Here is a 20,938-nt window from a genome sequence, read left to right on the forward strand (position 1 = left end):
TAACTTGCTTAAGTTATGTATTTAAAAAAAAAAATCTGTTTTAGAACTTTCTAAACTTTTTCAGCCATTGAAATTAGCGAATTAACATAAGAAATTACGTAGGAAGTAAACCATTCTCTTTTTTGTTCACATGAGAAACCACAACTGGAAAAACACTGCAAGTCAACAACCTGTTACTTCCCCCAAGGTTGATCATATTTGTTTCAGATTTACCTGGAACAAAATTTGATTAAAAAAAGAAAGACCTTGTCGGGAAATTTCCTTCCATTTCAGACGAAGCGGTAGACCTTGATACAAAGCTGATGCACAGTAAAGATGCGATGAAGTGAAACCTTGATTTTTCCACAAATGATTTTTCTAGAGATTTTTCAGAACTTGACTATCAACATAATAAAGTTAAAGCTAAGAGGACTAAATTTAGTGTGAATTTATAATATGGAATTTTAATCAGTCATTTTCAAGAAGTAAAGCATAGGATAACACTTGCAGTCGGATTAGTTTTTGAACATTCTGAAAAGCTTAATTTTAACACCAAAACCAAAATAGTGTCTACAATCTCTCTTTCTCTCTCTCTCTCTCTCTTTCTCTCTCGCTCTATATATATGTGTCTACACACACACACACACACACACACACACACACACATACATATATTTATATATATAGCATACTTTCATGAACTAAACCCTTTCACAAACGAGCTGATGTGTGCATCACATGACTTCCTTTTACTCCAATTTAATGTCATTTCCCCATTATTGGCAATTTTAATGTGATTCAATTGTTTACTCTCTAAATATCATCAACAGTGGCCAAATTGAAACCAAATTTAAAAAGAAAAAAAATCGCCAAATTTGTCGCCAAGTTGGTGACAAAACTTGGCGACCAAAACAGTGGCGATATATCGCCAAGTGTTCGACAAATTATAACACAACTTGAGTTTACATCGAAATTAACAATGATTTCCCCCCAAAAAGGGGCAAAAGACCCCCTTAGGAACATCCGAATGCAACCAAAAGGGAGGTGCACAACTAGACCCCACTAGGAGTCTACGTACCAAATTTCAACTTTCTTGGACATACCGTTCTTGAGTTATGCGAGATACATACACACATACGCACATACATACGTACATACAGACGTCACGAGGAAATTCGTTGTAATTAACTCGGGGATCGTCAAAATGGATAATTCGGGTGTCTGTACGTTCCTAGGCACATAAACACGTGCGATCGGGTCGGAAAAAAAACTCAACATTCATTCGGGGGCGAGAAAAATGGAAATTAAAGCCGATTTTTGAGTGAAATTTTTTTTGCGAATACAATACTTCCTTTTTTGTAAAAGGAAGTAAAAAACAACCTCCTGCAAATACCAAAACCAGATCCGTAGCATTAGAAGCTCATGATTGAAATGGTAAAAACTATAGTGTATCTCAAAATCCTTAAGGCAACTCATTAGCCTCCTTATTTGGTGTAATGATAACATAGCCGAAAATAAAGAAAGAAAAAGTCTCCAAAGCGTGACAATCAAAATTATAGGGTTAATGTTTCGTTTCGAGAAGGTAATATCAGTTGTTATAAGATGTCCTAGAGCATAATAGTTACCTATTTATGTAAGACAGAAAAATGTGTCCGATTATTACCTAAGAAATTAACTTTTAGTTTGCTTTATGACCGGAAACCTGAATGAAACGTGTATCTCAGAGTAATGCTGCTTCTTAGAGCAAAAATATGCACACTTTGACTGGTTAGAGGTTAAGTCGGGGAATGTGGGGCTAAGTGAAATGGAAAAATATTTATCCTACTTTTAGCGCCACATATTTGATAATATTTAATTATGTAGTAACACATGTGTTCTATTCTGGACAGGGAAGAGTTATCTATGAAAATCAGAATGTACGATGCTAAAAAAATTATCAAAAATTGATACTCATATTGAAATATTTTGTTATACGTAAAAATTATTTTTGTTATTCAAAATGATATAGTTCTGATTATTAACATTTCAAATATAAATTGAGACCAAATAATATTCAATACAGTATTTATTTATTTAATATTAAGCGTATTTGCATTTTAAATGCTTTGTACAATCAGTCAAGTGCATACAGAGCAAAGGGAAATAGTTCATTTCGTTTGCCTATTCAATCCTTTATTAAACCCCTAACGTATTCATTTATTAATTAATTCATTTACATTCCTTCTTTTAATAGTTCCCTTATTTATTCATCCATTCACACCCATTTTTTTTATTCATTCACTATTTTGTTCAATTATTTTTCTCATATATTAATAAATTTATTTATTTTTATTAATTTCCTTTTCACTTTCTTTTCATCTATTCATTATTTTTTTATTTACTCATTCATTTGATCAAAACTATTTTTTATAGTTGAATCAAGGATATTTAAGGCGAAGGATGTTTTGTTTTTCACTTTGCTCCTTGAAAAAAAAGGTAAATTTTCCACTTTTTTTAAAGGTACATATTTACTGTAAGACATAAAATAGAGTGGCATATGTAGAAGTGCATTAAAGTTGGCGGGAAAAAAAAAAAAACATTTTGAGATAAGCATCAGAATAAAAAAGGAATTTTGCTAATATCTAAAGAAGTTTTTTTTTGAATTATTTTTCATTTTTCATTTTTTAATGAATTTTCTTCATTTAGTGCAAGACTTCATAAAAACCCCGCATTTGCAAAATATTTACTACGCAACTTATACTGACAGCACGATTCCGATACCAAAACACTTCATTTTCACTCTCAAGGTGCTGTGACTTGCAGCTTATTATTGTATTACATCTTATATCACATCCAACCTTCTAATTTCCATTCTGAATGATCCAGAAGGACGAAATGATGCAGCTCGCTCTTAATAATACTGATAAGAACGCTAACTATGCTAATGTAACCGAAAGTTGCTATTCGTCGTCTGTTTCCTCGTGTGAGCAAAAACACCTTACCTTTACTCGCAAGGCAGAAGGACAAAGGAAAAAGAACAATTTTTTTCTTACTGTTCGAAGCAGTTAGAGGCGATTCCAGAAAAAACTTCCTCGTCACACAGGCGAGGAGATTAATTTTATTTCCTCGTGGTATTCCAAATGGAACTGTCGGAAACAATCGTTTACAGGGCCGATCCTAGGGTGTCGGCCGCCCGTGTGCAAAGAACTAATGTGCCGCCCCTCAAGAGTAATTTGCAAATTTTGACTAATCTTTGACGTCCATATAAATATTTCTTCAAATTTCTATATCAAGTTCTAATTTAAAAAAGAAAAAAAAAACAAGAATGATTAACTCATAAAAAGGAAGAAAAGTTTTATAATAAGAAACTCCTTAAGTACAATTTATATCTTTGAAGAAAGAAATAGATACCAAAATTTACTAGTTGTAAAAACACATTTTATAGTCTGTCGTCGGTGACATCAGAGAAAGGACAAAGGAGGGGGGATTGCTCCCAGAAAATTATCGAAATTGGCGTACAAAAAATAGTTTTAGAAATCTTTGGTTGCAAGGAGAGAAAAGAGTGGGATATATTCAAGGTGCATGGAGAAATTTTAGAAATTGACGTCAAATATCGCAATTTTAGGAACTTTTTCGAGACTTCAGGGGAAAAGTAATGCTGGAATTCTCTTCTAAAATTCTTTCAAAATTGAAATAAATTCGAAGCTATTTTTTGTGACCGCAGCTTTGGAAAGATCGGCGCTCTTCCCGAAAATTTTCCGAGACTGAAGTTTTAAACAAGCAATTTTGGGTTATCTTTGTTAACGTTGCTAGAGGGAGGGAGATTCAATCATCTCCTATCGAAAGTCTTCGAAATTGAAGTTTGAAACGCAAATTTGGGCTGTCTTTGGTGACGGTAGGGGATCTGGCGTCTTTCCTCCGGTAATTTCTCGGCGCTATTGTTTCAACAACCCATTTTTGGCTACATTTGAAAACGATAGGGAAAACGTGAAAATATTCCGAACCGAAATATTTTTCAGAACTAAAATCCATTTTAGGCTATTTTTGGGAAGGAAGGGTTTTGAAGCTCCCAAGTGGATATTTCTAAAAGCGCAATGTTATGCTATCTTCGGTGACGTTAACAAAACTGGGTAGCTTCGGCGGATCTTTCGGATATTTTTCGATATTAATATGTGAAAAACACAACTATAGAATTTGTTCCATCTCACTTCGACGATTGTTGGGTATAGGGTAGGTGGGGGTAAAACCCCCGCGATTTACAGTTTCTATAACATCATAGTCAAGAAAGGATAGCTTTTAGCACTTTTTTAAATTAGGGTCGTAGAACGGTTTGTTAACTATAACTCCATCGAATTCAAACTCTGTCTGATTTATAATTATCCAGAAATAAACAATTTAGTTGAAAATCGAAATTGCGGGGTTTTACCCCATAAAATGGGGTAAAGCCCCGCAATGCGGAGCTTTACACCATTCAAGATGAATGTGAATAATAAGAGTGACTGCTTGAGGAAAACATTTGACAACCCCTAAAGTGTCATTGGTTTATTGTTATTCATCAGTATTGAACTTGAATATCTCATAAATTTAAACAAGATTTTTTAAAACCTAGTATAAAAATAATTCCGTCTCCACAAGAGAAGGATTCAGTTACGTGGGAAAATATTACAGTCGCATTATGAAAAATAACTTAATCGGCTGAAGCTAAGCTATGTATAGTTGGGACGAACCTAACCTGGCTGCATAATTGAAGGCTCTCTTGATTCTTATCATAGCATTACGACGCGACGCTGCCAGGTTAGTTTTACTACTGCCACTATAGGTACCTACGTAGCATATAGTTCACCCAGTTTAGTCTCTTAAAACAGTTATTGTGTTGTGAAACCATGCTGTCCTGTGAGGTTACGACAATTTTTTAATTTATGTCTTCATTTGCTATGAATGACTTTGTGTCTCAGCAAATTTGCTGGCTACTGGAATATTTTTTAATACAAAAAAAAAACCTTTTACATAGCCTTCTCCTTCTTGGCATATTGGAGTTATCTTGGCCACATTGCGCAGGGATAAGTTTTCGGTTTTTCCCAGCACTGTTACTCAAAGTGAAGAGAAATCTTTCTTTTTTGAAATCCCACACTTTTGTTCCATTTTTCAGCGATTTCTTCATTCCATCTATTTGAACCGATTTTTAATGTCTACATACAAAACGCAGAAACGGTGGCAATTAAGTGCTTCATTTAAGCTTGACATTTCTCATGGTTTCAAATTGTTTTCTTTTATAAGTACTGGGACAGAAAATCATACGTACGTATATGAACAAAAAAAAAGGAAATTATATTATATTATTAGAAACATATTTGAGTTTAAATAGACGTAAGGTTTTATACATAAAATTCCTATTCAAATTAAATCTTTATGAATAAATGTCCAGCGACAATTTATTTTTAAAGTAGAATAAACTGCACAAAACGCATGCTAAACAAAAATGTCAATAAAACTTCAAAAATGACAATTTTAAGCGCAATGGAGCAAATCTCCACACTTTTGGAGATGCGGGGATTTCCCCCATTTTGCCACTTTATGAAAAACGCTCCCTGTTGTTTTCAAACAGACATTAGAATAACTATTTTTACTCAAAGGTGAAGCTTGAACGCAACAGTATCAACATGTTACTCCTTGATTATTCTTTTCAAATCCTATATTTTCCAATGTTCAAATAATACTTTAGAAAAGTTAGATCAAAGTAGTAAAAAACAGATTTACCCCTTTTTCTCGTGTCTGGATTGCCTGGTAAGGACAGATTTTCATGACATAATAGATTTTAATAGGACAAATCAACCACCTAAAATTAAACTTTTCACTCCAAGGCGGTCAGGTCAAAAAGTCGGTGCGGGTTTTTACCCCGCGCGGGGCTTTACCCCCACCTACCCTATGCCCTAGCGCCTTAAAAAGTTACATAAGCCAGGCAGTTCTCCTCCAGAGTTTTTCAGAAAATCGTATTTTACGCATTGTTTGATAAATATGGGATAAAGAGCGGGCGAGGGTTTCGTTTGCCCTCGCGTTTTTTGAAACTGAAGTCAATTTCAAACTGAGGGGGTGGGATTAGGGGGCTCTCTAAAGACGCTAATTGAGACTATCTTTGGTAGTAATATTTGGGAATGGATTTCGGGGCACTCCATCGCAAAAATTTCAAAAAAGAAATACGAAAAATGTCATTAAGCAAATTTTGATGACATTAAGAAGGGCTGTCCTCTGAAAACACATTTTGGATTTTAAAGCCAACATTTTCAGGCTTGTTTGATTAAGTTAAGGTGGCAGGGGTGAATCAGAGATTTAATTGGGTCCTTAAGAACGGTGGTTCAAACAGCAAAGTTTTCCGAAATTAAAGTCCTAAAAACGCAATTTTAAGCCTTCTTTACTCTCGTTAAAGAGGTTATGGCATCCTTTTGGATCTTCGTTTTGAAGCCACGTTTAAATTTAATACCCGGGGCAAGAGCCCTGATCTGAAACCGGGCAGTTCATTCGTGATTTTAATTGGGAAAAAATGCTGTAAAGGGAGAAAATTACAGAATTTTTGTTCGTTGTTTATATATGTTTGACACTCAGGGGAGTCGTAATTTTCCACTGTCTCTTCACGTATCCGTGAATGTTGAAAACAGAATTTATTGTTTGAAATGCTTGCGACAGTATCTAATCAGTATAGCTTTTTTTAAATATAATATATAAAATATGTCTTCATTGTTTATGTCTATAAAAGCTTGGGGGTAAACATTAGTGGCTGCCCTGGGCCCTGAGTGCTCCTTTTAGAAGGCACCCTTTCATGCTTCAGGAGGGGGCCATTTCCCTCATCTCCCCTCCTCTGTATCCATGCCTGATTACCGGTTCTGCGACAAATTTTGCAACCAAATGAAGCATGTGTGTAAAGAGTAGATATTAATGGACAATGAATCAACACAATGTTCCCTAACAATCTATTTTTCTTAAACTATGCTATGCTGTCTAGAAATCGGCACTTACGTTGGTAATTGAACATTTAAAATTCAGCATATTTATTTGCCTTATTATAAGTTGTCTTGTGAGAAATTCTTGAAGAATTTTGCTTGATTAAAAGAACTATATGATGCGGCCTGCGGCCGCCCCTTGCTTTGGCCGCCCTTGTGCGGTGCACACCCTGCACACCTGCTAGGATCGGCCCTGATCGTTTATAGTTCTACGTATGAAAGTTGCTTGGTTCCCGCTTTAAATTTCGCATTTTTCAACTTTCGGAGCCTCGAACGATAAATAATTTTTTATTTTTAATTTTTATTTAAAATATTGAACATGATGATTCAATAGCTGGACTTGCATTTTTTCTTGTTTGGTTTGGATTTGGAGCAGCTATTAATTATTGTAGCCAATTGGAAGAGATTAAATTCTTCTCTTAGTGCAGGAGATCCCAAAGTGAGTGCCGCGACACCCTGGGGTGTTGCAGGGAGAGATGGGAAAAAGGAGGGAAGGGGGGGGGGGTTGCCGGGAAGAATGGTTTCAATATATTCATATGGAAAAATAGCGAAATGACGGGGTGCCGCACACAGTGTTGCCAGATTGGGGGAAATTTCCCCATTTTGGGGAAATCTGGTGCTCTCTGGGGAAATTTCGGGGAAATGAGTTTTGAGGGGAATTCTTTGGGGAAAATTTTTTTTCTTGGGGAAAACCTGGGGAAAGAAAAAACCTCGAGGAAAAAAGAATTCTTTTCGTATTTAGATTCACGACAAGAAATATAGTTACATTGTTTGTATCAAACAGCATTGGTTTAGCTTTGCTAAACTTTATAGAATTCGTATTATGTAGAATATTATGCTACGAAATTTGCATTAATGTTCTGCGTGAGTAACTAGTTGATACGTGAAACAGGTAAAAATAAGTGTGATGAAGAATGTTCTTGGATAAATATATACAAAAATCGTAGTTTAAATGTACATACAGAAGCAGAGTAGTAAATGCAAGTAGAAAAAAAAACATTTGGCTATTTCTTATCTCTCGGTCAGGCGCTTGTATTTGTGACTAGTGGCATCTGCACGGCTTTGCCCGCAGTAGAAAATTAAAAGGTGTTTTGGTTCCCCTGTATATTTACAAATAATGCATGATGAATTTCTCGCCAATTGGCTTGCCCAGGTTACGGTTCCACGTTATGATAGCTTGGTAATTTACTCGTCCAACTAATGATAATTTTGCTCGGGAAAATGTTCTTAAAATTGGAATAGAAAAAGAACAAATCCAATTTTTGAAAAATCGCTTCGAGGTGCACAACCCTATGCTACAAACTAATTTTGTGCCAAATTTCATGAAAATCGGCGGAACGGTCTGGGCTCTATGCGCGTCACAAAGATCCTGACAGAGAGATATCCAGACAGAGACACTTTCAGCTTTATTATAAGTAATAGTAAAGATCATGAAAGATAAAGATGAAGAAGACAAAAAAAAAAAAAAAAAAGCGAAAATGGGAAGAAAAAGAAGTTGGAGAGTTTTATAAGAAAATTTGGCTATTTGGGGAAAACAAAATTTTTCAAGAGACAAAAATATTAAAGGAAATCGATTTATTTTATGAAAATATTGATGGAAAAATAATTTTTAAATTTGGGGAATTTTGATAGAAAACATCGCTTTTTGGGGAAAAGTTGGAAGGGAATTAGGGAAATCTGGATTTGTCCACCTGGCAACACTGTCCGCACAGTGGGGCGAAAACGCCAAAAAGCGCTTAAAAATGTTTTCATACCTCTATCGCTTGTTTGATACACAGGAATGTTCTTAGGGAGTTTTTTCGATTTGTTTGGGCTCAGTGTTCAAAGTTCGCAGGTTTACGCAGCTAATTCTTTTTCAGGGTCTTTCTACAGACCATTGATGACTAATTAATATTAATTTCAAAGAGGACATAAGAGAAATTTTTTTTAGAGTGTTTTAAAAAAAAATAACCTTGTATTCCCAAGTTTTCGATGCTGATCAAAACCGATTTTCGGTTTGAGAATTTAATTATTCATTTTTTATTCATCCTAATACTATCGTTGAACACCCCCAAGAGAAATTAAATATACCCGCCTTTAATAAGAAAAAAAAAATAGACTGCTTAAAAGCATTTTTTTTTTTAAATTCCCGCACTCATGGTTCTTCAACTTTCTAAAGGCTCCCTTAGCTTTGTAGTGGACGAATAGCTCTAAAATTCCAGTTCTGATTGCCTAAGAGGGAGGCCTGTGCAAAATTTATTAATTCTCAATTGGTTGATTATAGGGGAAAAAACCCATTTATATCAGCGCTTTTTCGTGTTTTTGCCCCACTGTGTTCCGTGAGAAGATTCTAATTATTTGGTGTCTCCCCAGATTCTACGACACGAAATCCCCCCCCCCCGCCTGTTTTTCAGTTTCAATCATGTCTTTTAAAACATTAAAGGGGGAGGGATTTTGAAATGTTTCGAAACTGGGGGTAAGCCAATTATTGCAAATGGTGCCGCGAATCGACAAAGTTTGAGAACCAATGTAATCAAAGTAGACAAAGCGTTTGTGCCTACTGTACCGTATTTGCGTTAATAGTCATCTAGAGCTCTTTCGTAATAATAAAATACACAAACTTTTCAGATTCCGAGCGGAGAGAGAGAGAGCGGGCGCCTAGCGAGGAGCAAGGGGACATCCTCCAAGAGACTTTCTTCGCTATTTTTTCCAAAAAAGTTTTCAAATAAAATATTTTCCATATTCATTCAAAGAAATATTTCAAAAAATGTCACGAACGTTTAAGGAAAGGGATGTAAGTGCCAAAACTTTAATTTAATAGAAAGAGATACTTTCATTTGTTTGGGGGTAAGCGATGATAATAGTAGCCCTGGTAAGAGCAGCATAAATATAACATGATTTAGAAAAAATTCAAGTCTACACAGGCAAGGGCGTCTATTGGGGGGGGAGGTGCAAGTGGGGGCTTAAGCCCCCCCCCCCCTAGAAATTAAAACTTCCTTGCTTTTAATACTTTTTTTCTTTGCAAAAATGTAAAAACATTTCTTTTCCAGCCATTCTTGAATAAGTTATAAAAATGTCAAATTTAAGTCACTCTAATCTGTACTGAAATCGGTTCCCACGAGGAAAATATCCTGCTAAACCATGGGGAAAATATACGAGCCCCCCCCCCCCCCCCTTTAAAATTTTTCATATGGGTGCCCATGTATACAGGGCCTGAACTTAAAACTCGTTTTATTCACAACTTCAAAACGCCTACTTTCATTCTTTTGTTCCAAACTGCATCAATGGGGTCGTTTCCGAAAATTTAAAAGTATTTTTTCCTGAAAGAGCATGCTTAAAAACATAGGATTCAACCATTTTTTAAAAATAATTTGATAAAGTTTAATATTTTTTAACAATTATTTTAATCGGTGCGCAGACTGAAATTAATTTTTTACGCTTCCGCACATGGCATCACAAGTAATGAAATGCATTTCACTGATAGCATAAGCGCACAGCGCAAATTATCATAAACTGGCAACGCGGTTATGATAATTTGCGCTGCGTAAACGTTTAGCACGGCAATGGAGTATCGCGCCAAAGTACACTTGTGTCGTCGTAAAGACCACGCCTTATTTCCAATATCAGACATTTTAAAAAAAATTGAATAAAAAATAACTGTTGGGAAAATAAAAGTTTTTTCTACCTCCATGTTATTATTATTATTATTATTATTATTGCTTATTCTATCAATTTCAGGGATTAAAAGTAGTACCTTTTGACTGAAGGAAACAACCCCATTGTTTAAATCATATTACAAGTAATTTAATTCATTTATTTTTTGAGATAAAAAAACCGCATTTTAATTTATTGTATTAAAAATAAATAATTACTAGAGCAGGGGTTATATGCAAATGCATAACGTGCATAGCAATTGTATCTTTTATCCTCTTATGATGTCAGTGCTTATAAATGCATAAAAACGGAGGATTATTATTTTTTTAATAAATGCATATTACTGTAGTTTTTACGCACTTTAAGATATTTTTTTACTTTAAGTAATTCTGTAGGAGTTGAAGAGATATTTTCAATTTTACAAATGAAATTAAATGAAAAAAAAAATCGCTTAGAAAGAAAACTTTCAAGACCATATTGTAGTTTGATACAATAAAAGTAATTAGTGGGGTCATCGCTTTTCTGCCTAAATAATTGCTTTACTAGATATAGATATAGAAACGCCTCAGTCGCAAAATGAAAAAATAGAGCTGCTATTTGTTTTCAGAAGCAACAATCTTTTCAGGTGTTTTTTTAAAAGTGTTTATATTTTTAGCTATTAATCCATATTTTAGAAACTTTTAGTGCACTTATACATGCATATTTTCATGATTTTTTAGTGCACATGGGTCATTGATTACTCATAAATATAATAATAATAAAAACTTGTTTACGGAAATGAAAAAAAAAGAAAAACTTTTAGTGTTTGAAAACAGAGGACAACTTAATGTCAAAGAAGTCATTTTGTTAATTGCGCAAAGAATGAGCAAGTTCAATGATTATTGCGAATCTAATATTAAGCTTCTTATTTAGATAACGGCTTAAATTTTAGTTATCTCTTTAATTCAAATTTGTGTTAAAAATAGTATAGTATTAATATATTTCCGAATTAGTAAATTTGAGTTTACTGATAATTTATAGTTTTAGTAGACTGTCTAAAATTGATGTATTCCCCATCCATCATTTATTCTCAACTCAGAAATAAGGACATTGATGAGGTCTATCATGGAGGTGACGAATTTTCCAATAGGCCTAATGGATACATTTTTCAGGACTAAGAAATTTTTTCTTCGTTGCTACAATCTGCACATGTAAAGCATGTGAAAACATGTGCACTTCTTTTTTTACTATAATTTAAATCCCTGAAATTCAATGTCAGGAAGGTGAGAATTTCAAATAACCACACTTGGTTTTTAAAACAAAATGTATCTTCTTGTTTTTCAACAAAAGTCTTACAACTTCTTTACGGCAAACAAGGAGCTGCCTTGTATCATGGGGAACAAAATGTGATGTCATTACTACAATCTGTTAGGCATTTTGTGTGTAACGGTAGTGAGAATTTATTGTGTGACATGATTCATTACCCTGCTAAAGCAAACTAAAACCCAATATTAAAAAATTAAATGTGCTTAAACAATTAGTATTTGTGACACTTGTGAAAGAAATATTAAACGAACTGATGTGTGCCTACATGACTTCCTTTTACTTCAATTTAATATCATTTTCCAATTATTGGTAATTTTAATGTGATTCAATAATTTACTCTCTAAATATCACCAACATTGGCAAAATTGAAACCAGATTTAAAAAGCACGCCAAATTTGTCGCCAAATTTGGCGACAAAACTTGGCGACCAAAACACTGGCGATATATCGCCAAGTGTCCGCCAAATTGTAACACCACTTGAGTTTATAACGAAATTAAAAATAATTTCCCTCCCAAAAAAGGGCAAAAGACCCCCTTAGAAACACCCGAATGCAACCAAAGGAGCACAACTAGACCCCACTAGGAGTCTACATACCAAATTTCAACTTTCTAGGACATAACGTTCTTGAATTATGCGACATACATACGCACATCCGCACATACAGACATCACGAGAAAACCAGTTGTAACTAACTCAGGAATCGTCAAAATGAATATTTCGCTTGTCTGTACGTTCTTAGGCACTTATCCACGTGTGGTCGAGTCAGGAAAAAAAAAACCTCAACATTAATTCGGGGATGAGCAAAATGGAAATTAAGGTCGATTTTTGAGTGAAATTTTTTTCGCGAATACAATACTTCCTTTTTTTGTAAAAGGAAGTAATAAATAAACATATAGTTTTAATTAAACAAGTTATTAAGCAATATAAACAGCCATAGCAGGTGTTTGACATGCCACGGAGGTGAGAATTCACGGGCTGTGAACCAAAAATATATTATAATAAAAACTATTGTTAAAAAATTGTTGGCGGTTTAAATAGATATATTTTTGTTGAAATTAAAAAACTTTATTAAATGAACAGTTCCTTAAAGTTTTTACTGTAAATGGCGAGTGCCCGAGAAGTTAACACTTTTTGAAGACTGACCCATATAATTCGGGCTCTAGTAATTACATAGTGTATGCATGCTATTTTCATCGTTGTTTGCGACATGTTACATTGTTTTTCTTCAATCTGTTTGTTCACTTTCAAGCTTCAAAATTTTGTTGAAATTATTCGCTACACGTAGTTTTTAGACTGTTCGGATGCTTCATGGTCACTCATCATGGACATATCATTAAAAACCTTATGTCAATGCAATATACTTCATAATATGAACAGAATAACGATAATGATTTTTAAACCGGAGTCACTCAAGGCTGACATCTGTTTTAAAAACAATTAATATTGCAAGCTACCCAGTTTTATTTATTGGGTCATTACTTACAAGTCTACCTTTGAACATGGGCGAGTATTTGAGTTTCGACTTTTACTCAGGGGCGGACTGGCCCGCCGACCCATCCGATGCGCCCTCCACCTATGCGCCCTCAAGCCTGAACACCTTTTTTTTATCTAAAAAAGTTTTTTTTAATTTGTTTATTTTTTAAAATATTTTTGGGGCCAATTTCCTTTTTTTTTTCGCTCACAAATCTATGCGACTTCCCTTTGCTTTTTTCTTCTTTTCTTTTAACTCGTAAACGTTTGTACCATCGTTTTTTTTTTTTCCTTTTTTCTTTTCTTTTCTTTTTTAATTTTTTTTAATTGCACCTTTTTTTTTTTTTTGCGACCTTTGAAGGCCAAGGTTGACACCCTCTTGTCGGACCCACTCCGCCCCTGGTTTCACTTCACATTTTGTCACATGACTTTTTTTCATAAGCATATTCTTACACAATACGTGATGTCATGTCTTGTTATTCCCTAACCTCTTCCTGTTACAAACTGTCACAATTTCACAAACCCCCTCCCTCCTCAAAGCGTGATATCATTTATAGACACCCCTCATTTAAAAAAGCTCCGGGAAGGGGGGGGGGTTACTATCGGAGATACGTAGCGGAGCAAAGGGGCTTTGCCAGGGAGCACGAAAACGTTCTGCTCTCCAGTCTCCACTACCTCAATATATTTCGTTTCTCAATTTGAAAACGCTTTAAAATTACCAAAATATTTTTTTCCCCGATAGTATGTGATAAATTCAAGGTTTGATGGTTGTCACGAGAGGCCATGGGTGAACTGGGAAGCCAAGTGGTTTGGACACTGGACCCACTGTTTTGGTGTCCCCTTACATCCCCGCGATGTTGGGGATAGAACCGTAAGCAAAGCTTAATTTCAAATTTTTCGAGGAAGAAGGGGCAAATACTTTCAACACACACACACGTGTCTGTGTGTATATATATATATATATTCTTTATTAAAAAATACACACTCGCCAATGTAAATTGTATCTTACTTTTCAAAATCAAAACAGTAATTGCTTTCTCTCTGCCCTCCCTTAAGTACGCTCCGATAATTAAGGACTGCTCATGGACCCCACATTTATTACAGGGCCCCCTTGCCAGATACCTCCGCTGGCCCCTTTCCAGTTTTGTCAAAATATATATAAACTAGTTTTAATAACCTTTTTCTCCCTCTTTTCTCCGACTGTGGCCCATTGCTGTGTCCCTCCACTTCCTCCACGTGGGGAAAATGCTCCTAACAAAAGATCCTCCCTATTTAATTATTGTTCTTTGTAAAAATGTTTTTTTTTTTTTTTTCGTTTCTGTCTCTCTCTCTTTCTAACTCTTGATAACACAGAACTATAGAAAATAGGACCACACTTGCAATTCTAAATATAATTTATATATTATTTCTGTACCTCAGTGGCAGACTAAGTCGAAAATGGCAATTTTCAAGTTATTACTGCATTGTACGTATAATCTTGTACCCCAATGAGCCATAACACCGTAATTCTATAAAATAAATCCCTTCATAGTTATTTACCAGTGTTGTTTTCAGAGTGCAAGTCAAAACCTATGCATGCACAAGACAAATGTTTTTACGCTCGCCTGAAAAGTAGATATGCGTTAGTCTGGCATTAATTTTAAATTTGATAAAAAACACAAGTATATATTCATCTTTTTTTCTTTTCGCCGAGTAGACGCATCAATTCAAAGATCGAGTGATTTCACTGATATTCACCATTTTGTGTGTCATCGTTTCCTTTCCCTTGCAAGTTAAAGACAGAACCAATTTACGGGGGGAAAAGAAGAAGAACAATCTAACAGATTTCTAATATTAGAAATAAATTTACAATTTAGCGGAAGTTACTCAGTTACTACTTTCCGGGTTCAGACGTCACCGGCAGTGAGAACAAACGCAAGTATTCCTATCACAACAAATTGCTTTTTCCTCTTAGGGGCCATTCATTAATTACATAAGGATCCCGAGGGGGAGGAGAGTTGGAAAAATCTCCACATACCCTTAGTTTTGGTGGGGGGGGGGGGCGTCCAAACCCATTTTTACGTAATATTTTCCAAGTCGATATTTTACATTAGAAATCGCGCGGCCAGACATTTGACAAGGATTACATGGAAGGTAAAAAACGTATTAGGATGAGCTGTTTTTTATTTGTTCTACAAAGAATGAATAGTGTGAAATATAATAAAAAAATCATGCGTGGCAAGTTTTATTTTTAACTAGTGGCACCCGCACGGCTTTGCCTGTAGTTGAAAATTAAAAGGTCATTCGGTTCGCCTGTATATTTACAAATAATGGATGACGAATTTATCGCCAATTGGCTATGTTCATTCGCTCTCCCATTCCACGTCATCATAATTTCGTAATTTACTCGTCCATTTTATGATAATTTTGCTCCGAAAAATGTGTTTAAAATTGAAATAGAAAAAGAACAAAATCGAATTTTCGGAAAATCGCTTCGAGGTGCACACCCCCATGCTACAAACTAACTTTGTGCAAAATGTCATGAAAATCGGCCGGACGGTCTAGACGCTATGCGCGTCACAGAGATCCAGACATCCTACAGACATCCTCCAGACAGAGAGACTCTGAGCTTTATTATTAGTAACTAGTGGTACCCACACGACTTTGCCCGTAACAGAAAAGTTAAAAGGTCTTTTGGTTCGCCTGTATATTTACAAATAATGTGGGGTGAACTTTCTCGCCAATACCCATGTTACGCATCCACGTTATGATAATTTCGTATCTCGCCAACTGGCTTGTGCCTATGTTACGGTTCCATGTTATGATAATTTCGTAATTTACTCGTCCATCTTATGATAATTTTGTTCCTAAAATTGGAATAGAAAAAGAACCACATCAAATTTTCGAAAAATCGCTTCGAGGTGCACACCCCCATGCTACAAACTAACTCTGTGCCAAATTTCATGAAAATCGGCCGAACGGTCTAAGCGCTATGCGCGTCGCAGAGATCCTGACAGACAGATATCATGACAGACAGAGATCTGGACAGAAAGACTTTCAGGTTTATTATTAGTAAAGAAGATTAGTATCGCACTATATACAAAAAAAAAAAAAAATGTTGAAGGAACAGTCAGTCCAGATTCCAACTTTTTAGTAAATATTTTTTTACATAAAAAGTTTAATTTATAATAGTGAATTTAATTTCGATTCCAGTGATGATTTGAGAAAAATGGAATCTTACGTAAGAAAATCTTACCCTTACATAGGAGGAGAGGGTGTCAAAAATTGGCAAAATCATCCTTACGTAATTAATGAATGGCACCTTACAACTCCTAAGAAAGTATAGAAAATGCACAAGCTTGTAACTCGATCCATAACGTTTCAACTCTAACTGGCACTTTTAGTTAAGTAATTTATTTCTATTGTCAGTTCCAAAAGGGGAAATGGCTCGCCTTCAGGAGAAAAACGGCTTCATTATTTTTGATAGCATTTTATTCGATTGCCTTTTGTATTTAAATAATACTCATTTTAAATCTAATTATAGTGGGAGACAAAAAAATAAATCATATTTGGAGAAACTTCATTTATCTCTCCTCCCCCACGATCCTCTTTAAAAGAAAATACAGTTTTATGATTATGTTTTCTTTTGAGAAATAAGAACCAGCTTTGATCAATATAGTGAAATAAATAATGATTTTGACTATGCATTTACGTCATAGTTTCATATTACTTATTTTTTTAACGCAAAAAAAGTACTTAATTAAACAATACTTAATTTCAGTGGCGGCGATTGGGAGGGGCCACCCCCCTTTTATGGTTTATTTATTTATTTTTTTCCCAATTTAGAAACCAAAACTAGAAATTATTAAAAAAATAAAGCAGAACTGTCAAAAGTTTCAAAGTATAATTGTTTGTTTTACTTTGTATGTCTGTTTATGAAACATTATTTAGCACAAACAGTAACTTTTAGTTTATGTAGGTACTAGTGGTACCCGCACGGTTTTGCCCGTAATAGAAAAACTGAAAGGTCTCTTGGTTCGCCTGTATATTTACAAATAATGTATGGTGAATTTTCTCGCCAATTGGCTTGTAGCCTTGTTACGCTTCCACGTTATGATAATTTCGTATCTCGCCAATTGGCTTGTGCCCATGTTACGGTTCCACGTTATGATAATTTCGTAATTTACTCGTCCATCTTATGATAATTTTGTTCTTTAAAATTGGAATAGAAAAAGAACCACATCGAATTTTCGGAAAATCGCTTCGAGGTGCACACTCCATGCTACAAACTAACTCTGTGCCAAATTTCATGAAAATCGGCCGAACGGTCTAGGCACTATGCGCGTCACAGAGATCCTGACAGACAGAGGGACTTTCAGCTTTATTATTAGTAAAGATTCATTGTTTAGATATTAGTAAATCAATTGTTTTACTTAAACGAGCCATACTTGTTGAATGAAATGACTGCCGAGTGTTTGTGATATCTCTAAATACTTTGGGATATAATGCAAGTTTAATTCATGTCTAAGTGTTTCTTCGGGGAAAGTTACCTGTGTACAAAATTCATCAAAATCTTAATGAAAACGTGAGTTAAGCTGTTAAATTTACATCAATTACCACTCATCTGCTCTCAAAACCAGCCCTAGCAAAATTTTGTACTTTTGCCCTTTTTACTTTCTTCTATATCTAATATATAGAAGAAAGTATTGGATTCGTGCAAATTTTCGAATTTCGAATTTCGACGGATTTGAACGTTTTGAGGTGTGCGGAGTGCATTTCAACCATTTTTGGAAAATGTCTGTCTGTCTGTGTGTATGTGTGTGTCCGTGTGTGTGTCACGTCTGCGTGTGACCAGTTTTTTGTGGCCGCTCTACAGCAAAAACTACCGCATGAAATCGAACGAAATTCGGTACACATATGTGCCGCTATGTGAACTTGTGCCCATTGGTTTTTGGCGCGAATTCCTCCAAGGGGGGTGGAGCAATAGGAAGTTTTTTGAGTTATAAGTGCCTGCTATTCCCCAGCAAGTAACGGTGGAATCAAACAAAATTTGGTCCATATGTTGCCCCTAACAGGTACAGGTGCTGATTAAATTTTGGTGTCAATAGCTAAAACGGGGGTTGAGCTGTAGAACATTTTTTGTTGTCAATTGTGATTGATGTATCTCAAGAAATAATGAACGGAATCGAACAAAAATTTATCGACAAGTAGCCCCTAGAGGGTATAATAGCAGATTTTATTTTGGTGTCAAAAGCTGAAAACGGGGTAGCGCAATCGAATGTTCTTTTTTTTCATTGTGAGTGCCATATCTCAAGAAGTAATGCTACGTTCTGGATGAAATTTGGAATAAATGTGAATCTATTTGTAAATAGGCGTTGTTTCAATTTTGGCGCCAATCGCTCCATGAGGGCTGATTTTTTTTTTTTTTTTTTTTTTTTGCGTAAATAAAAATAGCTTTATAAATGCAACAATAAGAAAGATAAATTGTAATACTGTCGTCTGCTTATTTCACGTGATTTTAATTTTTGGGAAATAATCGGAAATGTTATCGCAATGATTTAAAATTTTTAACTGTTGCCATCTTATGTTTGTTAACAAATAAAACATCTAATTAATTCAAAGAAGGCTTTTAAAATAACTTTCAAGTCGTTCTTTGCTTTGCTTTTGCGGGAATTCAGGAATTCGGACGGTCGTCAAGTTTTTGTGTGCATATTTTTTTTTCGTTGCTGGGAATATTGCATTCTCTTCATTTTTTTTGCTACAGCTAAAAGTTCTTATGGCTTTCAGTTATCGCGTCTTTTCAGCTTTCGCATAGTTTAGCTTGGTGCGAACGAAAGTATCACAAAAGAGAACTATGACGACGTCTCCTGGATATTTTTCTTTTTGTGATTTAGTACTGTTTACCTCCCGGTACAGAATTAGTTTTAAATCTGAATTAGTTAAATAGTACTATACTAACTAACTAAATAAAACTACTGTAGGGCACATTTTCTTTTTAATAAATTCATTATTTCTTGCACAAAAATACTCTGTAAAGAGTCTAAAAATGTCAGATTTCTGTTTCATTGCATGAATTTCATGAAGAACATAGACTCTGCATTTATACAATGCAATTAAATTTTTAAAGGCGTCCAGAAACCCTATTTAAATAATATTTTTTGGCTCAGTAAATGTATCTTCTGAGATACTTCCATTACTGAGCAAAAGCAAATATTTTAATATTTTTCATGGAAATTTTCAAAATTTTATTGCATTGCGCAGAAGTCAAGTCCATGCTTTTCATAAAATTCATGGAATGAAATAGTTATCTAACATATCTGGACATGGGCGCCCATATGCGAAGTTGCAAGGGGGGGGGGGGTTCAAATATTTTCCCCATGGTTTATCTGGATATTTTCCCCATGGAAACTGATTTCAGGACAGATTAGAGTCATTAAAATTTGACATTTTTAATAACTTATTCATTAATGGCAGGAGAAGAAATGTTTTTACATTTTTGCAAAGAAAAAAATGCTATAAGCAAGGAAGTTCTAACTTCAAAGGGGAGGGGGAGCTCAAGCCCCCCCCTTGCCCCCCTATATGGGCGCCCTTGTATCTGGAGCTTTTGTAGGCTGTATTGAGCAAGAACTGATATGTCTGTTACATGGAGATTGCCTTCAAAGGATCTGGGTGGCGTTGGGGTTATCATCAGGGGGTCAGGGCCCGACAAGTGCAATTATGCAAAAATGGGCAGAACAAACATGAAAACTGTCTCTTGATTAGAGAAAAGCTGCAGATTTATTTATCGGAATGAAAATAATTAACGAAATCAATCACCACTTAAACAATCATGCTTCTGTAAAAGAATATAATGCAGTATTCCAAACATTGTTTTTCCTGGTAGACAGTGGTGTTCCTATAGGGTATGCGTATACTCCATATATGCCGTATACTCTCAAATATTTTTTATAGACATATAACGTATACCCTCAAGTTTCAAAAATTTTCATATTTTGACACATTATGTGTATAATCGCATACACATATTGTGCGTAATGGATTACTGGTAGTATACCCTCAAAAAATAGATAGGCATATCACTGCTGGTAGAACATTATTTAACGTAAATCATCCAAAATAACGTTCTAAAACAAATTTTTAGTTACAACTGGGAATAAACACGCATGTAAAATATTTTGGACAAGCTGCTGCGTTTGAAAATTCAACTTTAATAATAAAACTCACCTTGAGGACTTTTGCTGGAAGAAAAGCTAAATGTGGAGTTGCTTGACCTCACAAACTTGGAAGAAGTGGAGCGAGCGACTATTCTCTGCGGCTTCTTCGATGCCACGACGATGAACGACGAAAAACTTGATTTTCCCTCTTGTTTATGCACACCTCAATGATTATGTTGCTTTATTTCTCTTGTCAAGTTCATAACGATGGAAACCGCTCTCTTGCGCGCCATCTTTTGGGAGATAAGTTTCGTCTGAGAAAAATTCCATGTTTTTAAAATTCTTATTTCTTAAAGAAACTTGAAAATATTCGATTAATTTTTAAAAAGAATTATATTTATGATTGAACTTTAATTAAGTTAATCATAGAGGATGTAGTTTAA

At 34.9% G+C, this 20,938-nt stretch overlaps 1 protein-coding gene across 1 annotated transcript in view; it reads right to left on the bottom strand.

Annotated features, from left to right (window-relative positions):
• The window catches only part of LOC129226254 (transmembrane protein 68-like), a 67,852-nt gene extending 47,255 nt beyond the window's left edge, over positions 1-20,597 (bottom strand). The window contains exon 1 of the mRNA XM_054860858.1: positions 20,566-20,597. The gene's annotated coding sequence lies outside the window, so the exon portion shown is untranslated. The remainder of the gene's footprint in view (positions 1-20,565) is intronic.
• Between the last annotated feature and the right edge of the window lie 341 nt (positions 20,598-20,938).

Source organism: Uloborus diversus, chromosome 1, assembly GCF_026930045.1.
Source record: "Uloborus diversus isolate 005 chromosome 1, Udiv.v.3.1, whole genome shotgun sequence".
Lineage (NCBI taxonomy): Eukaryota > Metazoa > Arthropoda > Arachnida > Araneae > Uloboridae > Uloborus > Uloborus diversus.